Source organism: Physella acuta, unplaced genomic scaffold (assembly GCF_028476545.2).
Source record: "Physella acuta isolate Inbredline_101_S28 unplaced genomic scaffold, ASM2847654v3 ptg000186l, whole genome shotgun sequence".
Classification (NCBI taxonomy): Eukaryota; Metazoa; Mollusca; class Gastropoda; family Physidae; genus Physella; species Physella acuta.
In genome coordinates this window covers 1090683-1105734 of record NW_026731705.1, presented here as the reverse complement: position 1 = coordinate 1105734, position 15052 = coordinate 1090683, and positions in this window count along the sequence as shown.

Here is a 15052-nt window from a genome sequence, read left to right as displayed (position 1 = left end):
AAAGAATCTGTGACTGGCCTGAGACAAATTATCCCCCCCCCCCAGCACGGCACTAACAACCCTGGTCACTAGTCAGCCTACAGGCTAATTTTGTTGTCCGTTCCCTGTGATGATATCATATCATATCATATCATATCATATCATATCATATCATATCATATCATATCATATCATATCATATCATATCATATCATATCATATCATATCATATCATATCATATCATATCATATCATATCATATCATATCATATCATATCATATCATATCATATCATATCATATCATATCATATCATATCATATCATATCATATCATATCATATCATATCATATCATATCATATCATATCATATCATATCATATCATATCATATCATATCATATCATATCATATCATATCATATCATATCATATCATATCATATCATATCATATCATATCATATCATATCATATCATATCATATCATATCATATCATATCATATCATATCATATCATATCATATCATATCATATCATATCATATCATATCATATCATATCATATCATATCATATCATATCATATCATATCATATCATATCATATCATATCATATCATATCATATCATATCATATCATATCATATCATATCATATCATATCATATCATATAATATTGAATGTACTTCTAATTAACTTGTAAATTACAAAAATAATTTTTGTCAATTTGGCAAGCTTGACCTTTGGTGCAATCGGCCTTTACTTTTATAAACTAGAATCGATTCCGATGATATGCATCGCATAGTGAGTATTAAAAATAAACTTAGAATATATAAGTTATTTTCACAAATTATTATTGCGGACATATATTATTGAATGTATTTTTTATTTAATGAGAACGTTACTTAAAATACAATTGTTTTCTATTTATGTAAATTTTCCACATAATACAAATGGCGGGATAATACATAATTTCTATATCGATATTTTAAGAGTATCGTCTTTAAATCGTCGGGAATTGTTTTGCCTAAATACTGATACATTTAATATCACGTTGTTGTTTGTTTTTTTGTTAAAATTTTAAATTATCCTTTTGTGTAGATATAAAAACTAATTAGATTAAACAAAGTACCAATTATCAAAACATAATGATAAAAGTTAATTAATTGTAATGCCGGCCATCATTGGAGCTGATCGATTGATTTACTGTCAATTTTATTCGGAGAAAGTATTTGCTTTAATAAAACCCTTAAAATATTGCGGCTAACCAATTTAAAAAAAATAATATTAAATAATTCCCGATAAAAATATAAAATCAACAAAGGCTTAATTTATTACCTAATTAACTACTGCAAGTCCAAATTTAACCCCAAACAGTGCACACACCAGTTATGTAAGGAAGTGATATGTGACATGAACAAGAAGTCACCTGAGTTATATACCAGACACGGGGTTTTATTTCTTTACACGTCACGCTTGAGTGGTTTTCAAAATTCAGACTTGAAAGAACCACTGGTATCTACTGGAGACGGATGTAAATATTTTGTTTGAATTGAACATGAGCTTTTCAAACAGTACTGTAAATCTTTGTGGCCACATTTTATGGTAGGATATAGACATGGACACCTGTAAACACGGACACCTGTAGACATGGACGCCTGTAGACATGGACACCTGTAGACATGAACACCTGTAGACATGGACACCTGTAGACATGGACACCTGTAAACATGGACACCTGTAGACATGGACGCCTGTAGACATGGACACCTGTAGACATGAACACCTGTAGACATGGACATCTGTAGACATAGACACCTGTATATTTAGATGTAGCATCATTAAGGTCTGATGACTAAGTGGCAATTCAAAGAGTATATTTAGATGTAGCATCATTAAGGTCTGATGACTAAGTGGCAATACAAAGAGTATATTTAGATGTAGCATCATCAAGGTCTAATGACTAAGTGTCAACTCAAAAAGTATATTTAGATGTAGCATCATTAAGGTCTGATGACTAAGTGGCAATTCAAAGAGTATATTTAGATGTAGCATCATTAAGGTCTGATGACTAAGTGGCAATACAAAGCACAGAGTTTACAGCCTTATAAGATTGATAATGTTTTTTTACCAGGTCCGATGACCACTTGACTCTGGCAAGGGTTTACGGCCTGTAGTCAAATAAAATGATGCAGTATATTATAATATAGTATCTCCCTGGCTGATACACGTGCAGGATGAAAGTATTGTAGTAGGTAACTCAAATGTACACTCAACTGCCACGTCGAACTAGGCCACAGGCATCAACAGTGTTAAGACAGTGACACCCGTACAAAATCATAATTGTTTTATTAAACGTTTTCTATTTTGTAGGTAGGCTAAAAATAAACGACTTAAAAAAATTATCGGATGTCTGTTCATATTTATTGACGTCTGCAGACGTTACTTGTCAATGTCCGCCCATATTTGGACGTCTGCTGACGTTTAACACAGTTGTTTAGTGTAGATCACGTGAACATATTAGATCCTTGTACTGAAGAATTTGAGCAGCTTTTTATTTCGTTTATTGTGAGGCTGTTAACTATGTATGTTGTGAGTGTAAAATTTACATTTAACATGTCTTTCTACTGGTAAGGTAGACATATATACGACGTCATAGCGTCATGCATACATCTTATTTACGTCATTTGTACATGTGATGTATGTGTTTTTATGAACTTTTCACAATCTGGAATTTGACATCTAAAGTTACCAACGTTTACCATATTGATAAACAAAATGTGTGACGTCAGTGATGTGAAAACTTACAGGTTTATAAACAAGATACAACAGGTTGTCATCAAATCAAATCAAATTTTAAATCAAAATTTTAGTTAGACCCCCTCCCCCCCTACACATGAATATAATCTTATTTGGTGAGTCTAGTTACACATGTAAATAGTCTTATTTGGTGAGTCTAGTTACACATGTAAATGATTTTGTTTTGGTGAGTCTGGCTACACATGTAAATAATCTTATTTGGTGAAGCTAGACACGTGACACACATATTTAAAGAGATGACAACAACGTCGGCTGGTACATTGAAAGAAAACCTACACGGTAAGATTTTCTTGACTTGTGAACAATACGGACAGTAAATCTATCGGACTTGATGGTTAACAATGCAGATAAAGTAGAGTTCATCTGAATTTGTGAATTTGTGACATCACTAGTATAATTAAAGTGTGGTCAGGAATACATTAGACTAAAATGGATTAAAGAACGCCCTACACACAATATGGAGAAGTTTAGCGGCATGTGCTCTACCACTCGACCACACCATCCCATCTCTAGAGGTCATGTAAAGCTTTTTTTAAATTGAGATTACAATAATTGTTTTCTTCATCTCACAGTCCTACACTGTGTCAAGTTCCGTTAATACAATCTATAATTCATGTCACTCTCCTGCATTGTGTAAATGTTCACAAATGTTGCAATAGTCTTAAAACGTTTATAGCTAAAATCTGTATTTAGACAACTTGAGATCGAACTAGCAAAAACCAGAGAATCTTTTTTTAGTTGAATACTGAGTCACATGTCAGATGTTGTCGATTTACTTAAACGGCTAGGTTGTTGAACACATAATGGTAAACACATTTTTGGATGAATTCCAAAAACTTAAAGTTTAAAACTTTTCTTTTACGCCTGCCTTATATATATATTTGGCAAAGATCCTTCGAACTGTGTTTTGTACGTGTGGCTTTTCACGACCGTCTGTAGGTTATTTATGCCACATTGATTTATCGATTGAATTGTGAACGCTACGTTGGTGTTAGATGATTGATTTAATTTTTGGCAGAATGTCAAATGTTTTTAAACAGTCAACAGTTATTCAGATGGTGACGTCATCAAGACAGTAACGAATATTTGAATGTCTTGTATGGATCCGTCAACATTTGAAAACACGAGAATAGGTCAACTCTAGCCTGTACTGACGTAGTTTGTGGAACATTGACATTATGGTCCATACAGTGGAGTGTATTGGACGAAAGAAATATAAATGAATTTGATGTTTTTACAAGCTTTTATTTAACTCACTTCCTCGTCAGTCTGTCTGTCGTCAGTCTAGATCGAAACGCAGGAGTGAAAATTCGGACACTTCTACTTGACCGATACGATTCACAGTTGGCACGTGGGTCAAGACATGAAGACAATGCAATCTGAAATTAAATTTAACTTAATTGGATGCCTAATTATTTTTTTTTTTGAATTAATTAAAATTTGGACCGAATTAGTAGGCATGTCTATCCAACCACACCACACGCGTCATCACGTTCAATAGCTGCGCCATCACGTTCGTTAGGCGCGCCATCACGTTCAGTAGGCGCGCAATGGTTTTTAGTCATGTAACTCTTTTGTAAATAAAACATGTAAAGTACTGAAAAAAATTAATAAAAAACGTTTTAATAACAAGCTTTTATGTAATAATGCAATAAAAAGTAGAAAATAAATTATAGACTGCTATTTAAATAACTATAAAGAAAAGCGTGTGTGTCTTCCTAAACATTAGTAAAGGTATCCAATAGATACTAAAGTGACCCACGCTTTTTTTTATAGTTATTTAAATAACAGTCTATAATTTATTTTCTACTTTTTAGTGCATTATTACATAAAAGCTTGTTATTAAAACGTTTTTCATGAATTTTTTATTACGTTTATAACTGATTCATGTTTCTAAATGGGAGTTTTACCTATACGATATTTTATTAAATAATCAATGGAACATTTCTTACTTTACATTAAAACAATTTACAGCAATGCAAAACGAAAATAAAGTAGTGATATCTACATAGATTGCATAGATTGTTAAATTAATATTCATATTAAGAAACGGCATAGTGCAGAGAGCTACACTGCCCACTCAATTTTAAAGAGGTGGAGGGGGGGGGGGGGTAAAGTCTGATTTTCAATAACAAATATGTAATTAGGGTGGGGGAAATCGACAAAATACGAAAAAAGTATTTTCTACTTGGGGGGGGGGGGGGACGACACACTAACGGTCACATTAGAATACATATATATGTATAAAGTTTTTGTACTCTACACATAGGGCCTGCACGTAGGATTTTTGCGTCTATCACACCAATTGACATATTGATCATAAAAATGTCAATAAAAATATTAAAAACTTAAATGCTGTTATTGAATCGTCTGTGACAGGCTTACAAAATCAATAATCGTCACGCTTCAGTGAACTTTGACTATGGACGACCTCTGCTTACGTTAGCTCGACATTCACAGCTATATCAAGGTTGTAGTTACTATAGAAGATTTTTAAAAAAAATATATATAATCAAGTTTTGAATAGTTGCTGGCGAATAAAAACTTTCCCTTTACCCGACCACTGACGAAGGTTGTGGTAAGTTTTGAAATGGTAAGCTAAGCTAGTCGACATCTTACTCAAGGCTATTTGTATGATTGTGTGTATGTTTATATGTATGTACATCTACATTTACATCGACATCTGGATCTATGAATATGAACATAAGAAAGAACATTAACGTTAATACACACACACACAGACACACATACGCATCATACATACACACATACACACACACACACACACACATATATATATATATATATATATATATATATATATATATATATATATATATATATATATATATATATATATATATATATATATATATATATATATATATATATACTCTGTAGGGATTATCACATTTAAAAATATTTTTTAATAAAACATTTTGTATCAATAATATGATCAGATCAGTTGACCCATCAAAATAATTCACCTTATCCCCTACTACTCCCAATACCACATTTTGTCCTTAGACTAAAAATGAAACATACATTCTGCACTTTAAATTAATAAATTATCTAGGAGAGGGTTCTGTCATTTACAATGTGATTTCTTTTACCAGACTTGGAGCTTAAGAGTGTAGAGACACGTTTGAACACCACAATATATGTGTGTAATACAGTCAATCAGTAAGTCAGTAAGTCAGTCAATCGATCAGTCGATCGCTCAATAAGGCATTTAGTAATTAAATCATACAGTTATACAAGTGTTCAGTCATTCCGTCATTCAGTCATTTAGGAAGTCAGTCGTCTCGTCAAGCTGTTGGGGTGGCGGATCGAATAACATGGATAATTTTACGTCAGCACTACAATTAATTCAGTCATTCAGTCATTCAGTCATTCAGTCATTCAGTCATTCAGTCATTCAGTCATTCAGTCATTCAGTCATTCAGTCATTCAGTCATTCAGTCATTCAGTCATTCAGTCATTCACATTCAGTCATTCTGTCAGTCAGTCATTCAGTCATTCAGTCATTCAGTCATTCAGTCATTCAGTCATTCAGTCATTCAGTCATTCAGTCATTCAGTCATTCAGTCATTCAGTCATTCAGTCATTCAGTCATTCAGTCATTCAGGCATTCAGGCATTCAGGCATTCAGGCATTCAGGCATTCAGGCATTCAGGCATTCAGGCATTCAGGCATTCAGGCATTCAGTTATTTAGTCATTCAGTCATTCAGTCATTTGTTCGTTTGTTTGATCAGTCGATCGGTCTATCATTCAATCATTCATGCTTTATTACATAGGTAAGGTACTTGTGTACTTCAGGTAAAGTATTTTTTTCACATGTGTTACACATGTAAGGTACTTGTGAAGCACACATGAAGTACTGGTTCAGGACAGTTAAAGTACTTGTGTAGCACAAATGAGATACGTGTGCAGTACAATGAAAGACAAGTAAAGTAAATGTTTGACAAAGGTGAGATACAAATGTATTTGGAGTGTTTCCAGCTAGTTCTAACTAACCAAACCCAGGTCTATACCTCGCCAGTCATACGTATTGATTTCAGATTGAGTCACGTGACGAGACCCTGTCTTTAGAAATTAATGAAAGTGTCTACAGGTGGATTAAAATATTTCTAGAAGATGTCCAAGCCAATCGACGAAAATATTTGATATTTTATTGATCGTTTAACATTTGAAAATGTGTAAATAAAGCTAGAGAAATACTGTTATAATAGGACACAAAATAGTCGCTTGCCAAGTGGAATATAGACAACAAGGCGATTTAATATACATCTACTGTGTTTCTTTTGATTACATGAGGGTTAAAATAAGTATTTAGCCATAGCATTTTATGAACATATGTTCATGTTGTTCGGGTATTTTAGTGAATAGAAAACACCTAATTCCTATACGATCTTCAGCAGAAAAATAAATTAACTTTAACTCTGTTATAACAATTGCGAGTTGATAGTATTGTTGTTATTGTTAAGTAAAACATAATGTCTCGTATTATAAAAAAGTAACAAAAATTGACGCTTCTACAGAAATTCGTCCTCCTGATATATTTGTAACCCACCCAACACCAAAACAAACTTGCTTAATAATAGACTTCAAAATTGAATTCCAATATTTATTACAAACTGGTTTCAGGACATCATATGTTAAGTAATAAAAGTTTTAAAAAATTGAATTCTAAATGCAATTTAAAACTAAATATTTTAGCTTGTACGAGTTGTGTCCCATACACCATTTTACCCATCTGAAAACCCCTTGACAAATGGTATTAACATTAAAATATTGTAACCTACCTATCAAAGTTTAATGTTGTATACATTACTGCTAGATCTAGTAGAAGTTGACCCTTTCAAGTTAAACATGGAGTAGTTTTATTTGTAGTCATTGACTGACACGTAAACATTGGTGTGTCCTGGTGTTTGCAACGTGTTTACTTATCGATTTTGTGTAGTTCAGCTCCCCTTAGAGACCTAGCGGAAAGCTCTGCCATTCGACCACGTGTGCACCAACAGGTTATAATATTGTGTTAATTAAAGTTCAAACATATTGAACAATAGGGTAGTTTTACCGAGAAGACAAACGTATTTATTGACGGTCATATTTTCATTTGTTTTTAATGGCAGCTAGTAAAAGAAAATAACTGCTCTATTTATTGGGTATTAGAAATTCTTTAAATTTATATATTTTATAGATGAGGCTCGTTAGCTGGGGAAAGCCACTCTTCTAGGAGAGACAACTCCAAAATTAAAAACTACTTCTGCCTTGTAGTTTGTTCTTGGTTGGACAAAGGCTATGGAAGCAAATCCAAAAAGAAAAGCAGGCTGAAATCGGAGTCAACGGCCTCAATGGCGCATAACCAGTTGAAACGTAAAGCTTAATTATTGTGTTGGAGGCGTGGTCGAGTCGGCAAAAAGCTCATGGTTGGTTAACTCGAACAAAGTCTCGAGTTCAAACCTACTGGCAGGTAAATCTCGATCCCCTTAAACACTAATAATTAAGAACGAAGAAGAAGAAGAAGATAGTTAAACGTTTTGTTTTTTCTTCTTATTTAAATTATACTCACAATCCTATTAAATGTAATATTTTGACCACCATTTTTCATTTATTCGTCTACTTTGTTCACCAGTTTTACTGTAGATACAAACCATTCAACTGTGTCTTGGTAACGGCCGTGTAGTGGTCGTCAGCTGGTGTCTGTGACGTTGTTTTTATATTGATTAAGTCACGTGACAAGACAAGAAATGTTTCGAGCTGTCAAAAGGTGGATTTAGAATTTTCTAGAAGTAGTTCAAGCGTGTCATCTGACGTCAGCAAATCGATGAAAAAAATTGATTTTATTTTATTGATCGTTTAACATTTCAAAAGGCGTAAAGAAAACTTTAGGAATATTGTTATACTTGAATACAAAATGGGCGCTTACCAACTTCAGTATAGAAAACTGAACGAATTAATATAGATCTACTGTGGTTGGGTTACCTGCTTGTGGGTTTAACCCATATTCTGCTAGCGTCCCACTTATGGGACGCTTGTAAAAAAAATTGCTAAAATTTATTAAAAACTAGTTAAAACACAAATTATGTTTCATTGTATTTGAAAATGGTTAGACTATTGAATTTATGTGTGTTTTGTGAAAAAAAATAATTTAGAAAAATGTTATAGTGCCGGATTTGAAGGACTTGTCAAAATGGCGGAAAAAAGAAAACATGCGCACAGGAAAATGCATATCTTCTAAAATATTAACATTTTAAGTGCAAAATACATTTGAAACTTGTAGCAGTACCATATTTCTATCTGATAAAAATTTAAGAATAACAATTTTTTTTTACTACTTCGTTATATCAAGTGTACAACAAGCGTCCCATAAGTGGGACGCTAGCAACGAATGGCCCCATGTAGATTGTTACACAAACGTCACATTTATTGGACACTAGCGAGAAACACATATGCAAATGTTTATGTTAAATGGTTATTTATGGTGAAACAAGTGTTGACTATGTTAACTGCTGACTTTGGGGTGTTAAGGACTATTTATAGATATTTAATTATGACCTTGACCTATATTTATGCAGATTGTTACACAAACGTCACATTTATTGGACACTAGCGAGAAACACAGATGCAAATATTTATGTTAAATGGTTAATTATGGTGAAACAATTGTTGACTTTGTTAACTGTTGACTTTAGGGTGTTAAGTATTATTTATAGATATTTAATTATGACCTTGACCTATATTTTCTTATATATTATTGTATTAAAAATTGCAAATATTGAAAAACTTAAATTTTATTTTTAAGTTTTCAGAATTACGCTTACTGAAGTATTTAATATCATTGAATACAAACTAATTTAGTATTGCTGTAAATTTACTAGCGCGTGATATTAAAATTATAACAAACCAGAATAATAACAATGGCCACGATTGAGGTGAAATGATTCAGTCAAGGGGGTTGGATAACTCTCTTCATATAAGAGCTCAAGCTACATATAGCAGAAATGTGAATTAGATGTGTACTAGAGTCATGCCCCAATAATATTCCCATCCAAAGGTTCCCGATACCAGTTTTACTTTGTTAACTTTTTAAGGAGATTCCTGATGTTAAATTGGGAGCTGTTCGCATAGTGAGGTGCATACATGGATGTGAGCCATGAACACTCAATACAAGCCCCCAGAAACAGATCCGTGCCCTAGACATAAGATGTCTGATGTCCTAATGTACGCCGGTGAAGGGGGGGGGGAAATAGCGAGGGTAACAAAAAAGAAGATGGCTGGATGACATCTGGGACTGGACCGGATCGTCTTTTGCAAATTCACTGAGGGCAGAGTTTATTTCAGGCATCATTTCGGAGAGGGGTGGGGGGGGGGCGGCTCTGCCCCCAGAACAAAATGGAATTTATCTACAAAACATACTTTTACCAATGTCCACCCTTCCCCTGAAATTTAACCCCCCCCCCTGAAAATTTCAAGTACGCCCCCCAAAAAATCAATTATTTATATTTAATTATATTACAGTTTCGATGAATAATAACAATATTTGTGATCATGTGTGTATAATTAGATGTACTAGTCACAGCTTTACTTATTTCCAAGTGTTGTTCACTTTAATGGATGCTAGATTGAAAGAAAACTAGACTTTTGAACAAAATTTCTGCATTTTAGACCATGGTATGGCTAACCCAATTGATCATTATCATTATTTTTAGCTGTCATAAACAATGTAATCATTGGTCTAACAATACAAAATCAGTATACAGCTTAATTTTCGCGTGATTAGCCATATTTCGTGATAAATGATTTTATTTTTCAATAAATGTACATGGGGCCGTTCGTTGCTAGCGTCCCATTTATGGGACGTTTTTTAAAAAATCGATATTTAAAAAAGTATTGATTTTAAAAAAAAATCCATAGTCATTCCTTCATTCAGTGCCCAAATGCTAACCCATATCAAAAAATTATAAAAATTTGAGACCTTGGGATAATATGGGTTAAATAAGTTTATAGCCAAGGTATATTATAAATACTCAGGTATAAGCAAACACAGTTCTCTGAAATTTTCAAAAGTTCATTTGAAACTAATGGTTTTTGTCCTGTTGTAATATCACTAATTAATGAAATAGATGTTTAAACACATGCCTAAAAATGAACACAAAAGGTACGTCTAACCCAACTGGAACACGTGACATATCTACCCAGGTAACCATAAGAAACTAATGTAAAAGTCAACTCTATCTATCTATCTATCTATCTATCTATCTATCTATCTATCTATCTATCTATCTATCTATCTATCTATCTATCTATCTATCTATCTATCTATCTATCTATCTATCTATCTATCTATCTATCTATCTATCTATCTATATATATATATATATATATATATATATATATATATATATATATATATATATATAATTCTCTTCTTGGAGACGTTAGAAAAAACCAAGCTGTAAGCTCACCTCCTAGCAGACCACTCTCTTTCTCTCTAGGTATATCGCAACCACCCCCACCCACACATGGTCTGGTGAGCTGTGGTTCACGCTAAATGTTTACAATCGTAGAGCCGGGTTTAGTGACGCATATTAGGGGCAGATAATTTAGTTTAAAAACTATTTTAAACTTAGGGGAGGTAACTAAGAGGAAGCTGCTTTCGCAGGGGTGGGGGTGTTTAGTGTTTTAAAGCAAATATTATCAGTGACAGCAGTGGAACTGTGGAATTCACAAATTATGAATTACTGAAAAGTAGAAAATAAAACGATTCGTTGGGGAAATCAAACAAGTCTTGTCAACGATGTAAAACAACGTCGAACAATTCAAGTATCTGTTCTAAAGTTTGTTTAATTTCGTAACAAGAGTCACTATAGGTTTCATTAAACATTTGATAAATAAATAAAAATAAATATAGTATAATTTTTATTTTATTTTAATTTTCGTCCTGCCTCGTGTCATCTAATTGTGTCTACTGCCAGACAATGTACGTTCAAGTTTTATTCTAACAAAATATTTTCATTAATAAAAACTTGACCAACATCAGTTTTACATTTAATACATAACAAACATCATTCGAATTACAAAAGGGTAAGCAAGAAAAAAAAGTATTTTCGATTTTGTGCGACTCTCAAAAAAAAAGCTTATTTTAAAAATACCCCTTTCTACTTTCTCGTATATACAAAGTATAGAGAAAGTCTTGTAATCGTGCAAAAAAAAAATCGAGATTTTTATAAATCTCGACGTTTTATACCTCACTGATACGGAAAAACATAATTTTGCAATCTTGTTCGTATGTCTGTGTGTCTGTGTGTCTGTGTGTTTGTCCGTGTGTAAACACGATTACTTGAGAACCGTTACAGCTAGGTTGATGAAATTTCATATATAAGTATTTTATCAAAATCGTAGATCCGTGTCAACGTTTGAGCGATTTCCGATAACCGGAAGTGGTACTTTTTCTACTTTGAATTTTTCAAAAGCCTATAACTTGAGTACTATTTCAGATAGATAAATAAAATTTCACATGTAAGTTAAAGATCTAATTCTCTACCTTCAGTTAAATTTTGAGTAATTTCAGTTTACCGGAAGTAGTAATTTACGCTACTTCCGATTTCTCAAAAAACAGATGTAAATTTTAAAAATACTAATAATATTGCGCACTATTATGCGCTTTTTTATTTGGTGTTCACTTGGTGTGCAATTAATTTGTCTACGAGATTTTATTCTATTTTTAAAACTTTAAGTATTTAAAATGGATTAAAAATCATGTCTATAGCTCGAGTTCCCATCCCCTGTTATTTTATTTAAGAATATTCGAGAAAGTTTAGGGGAGATCACTTCCGGTTTATTTAAAAAAGTCTTACTTTTTCTTAAACATCCAGGGATAATTTCAGCTGACTTTGGGAAATCTTGAGCGTGTACTTTAGCCTTTTCTCGTGTAAATGTCAACCCCCTCACCGAACAAACTGGAAATTATATAGAACATATACTTTTACCAGTGTCAGCCCCCCCCCCTTAGAAATAAGTTTGAGTTGTCACGTCGATAGGTTAGTAGTATGGGTTGTCACGTCGATAGATTAGTAGTATGGGTTGTCACGTCGATAGGTTAGTAGTATGGGTTGTCACGTCGATAGGTTAGTAGTATAGGTCTGGATTAGTCCTAGTCTTAACATAAAATCGTTGATGTAAATATATTGACATTTGTATGTATACATGGACATACCCAGACCCATCCACCCTGCCCCCCCCCCCTCGACCCACACTATAAAAAATAGATTTTACCGTCCGTATGTCTAAATGACCCATTAAGTATTTATTATGTCATAATGTAGACATCATATGCATGCTTAATTTATTCAACAATACTATCTTTCCATCATTATATGCGCCATCTAAAATTCCTCCTACAAATTAAGTCTAAAATATTTTTCTGAGCCCGAATTTTAAAGAATAATAAAGCGTCTTTATACGTACTACAGGTTGTAAGTCGATTTCATGACTTTCACTGTAGTGCGTAGCCTACATAGAAATGTATGTGCCAACTGTTACATCCACTGGTAGCCTACATAAAAATGTATGTGCCAACTGTTGCATCCACTGGTAGCCTACATACAAATGTATGTGCCAACTGTTGCATCCACTGGTAGCCTACATAAAAATGTATGTGCCAACTGTTGCATCCACTGGTAGCCTACATAAAAATGTATGTGCCAACTGTTGCATCCACTGGTAGCCTACATACAAATGTATGTGCCCAATGTTGCATCCACTGGTAGCCTACATACAAATGTATGTGCCAACTGTTGCATCCACTGGTAGCCTAAATACAAATGTATGTGCCAACTGTTGCATCCACTGGTAGCCTACATAAAAATGTATGTGCCAACTGTTGCATCCACTGGTAGCCTACATACAAATGTATGTGCCAACTGTTGCATCCACTGTTAGCCTACATAAAAATGTATGTGCCAACTGTTGCATCCACTGGTAGCCTACATACAAATGTATGTGCCAACTGTTGCATCCACTGGTAGCCTACATAAAAATGTATGTGTCAACTTGCATCAACTGGTAGCCTACATACAAATGTATGTGCCAACTGTTGCATCCACTGGTAGCCTACATACAAATGTATGTGCCAACTGTTGCATCCACTGGTAGCCTACATAAAAATGTATGTGCCAACTGTTACATCCACTGGTAGCCTACATAAAAATGTATGTGCCAACTGTTGCATCCACTGGTAGCCTACATAAAAATGTATGTGCCAACTGTTGCATCCACTGGTAGCCTACACACAAATGTATGTGCCAACTGTTGCATCCACTGGTAGCCTACATACAAATGTATGTGCCAACTGTTGCATCCACTGGTAGCCTACATACAAATGTATGTGCCAACTGTTGCATCCACTGGTAGCCTACATAAAAATGTATGTGCCAACTGTTGCATCCACTGGTAGCCTACATACAAATGTATGTGCCAACTGTTACATCCACTGGTAGCCTACATACAAATGTATGTGCCAACTGTTGCATCCACTGGTAGCCTACATAAAAATGTATGTGCCAACTGTTACATCCACTGGTAGCCTACATACAAATGTATGTGCCAACTGTTGCATCCACTGGTCCACTGGTAGCCTACATACAAATGTATGTGCCAACTGTTGCATCCACTGGTAGCCTACATAAAAATGTATGTGCCAACTGTTGCATCCACTGGTAGCCTACATACAAATGTATGTGCCAACTGTTGCATCCACTGGTAGCCTACATACAAATGTATGTGCCAACTGTTGCATCCACTGGTAGCCTACATACAAATGTATGTGCCAACTGTTGCATCCACTGCTAGCCTACATACAAATGTATGTGTCAACTGTTGCATCCACTGGTAGCCTACATACAAATGTATGTGCCAACTGTTGCATCCACTGGTAGCCTACATAAAAATGTATGTGCCAACTGTTGCATCCACTGGTAGCCTACATACAAATGTATGTGCCAACTGTTGCATCCACTGGTAGCCTACATACAAATGTATGTGCCAACTGTTGCATCCACTGGTAGCCTACATAAAAATGTATGTGCCAACTGTTGCATCCACTGGTAGCCTATATAAAAATGTATGTGCCAACTGTTGCATCCACTGGTAGCCTACATAAAAATGTATGTGCCAACTATTGCATCCACTGGTAGCCACCATAAAAATGTATGTGCCAACTGTTACATCCACTGGTAGCCTACATACAAATG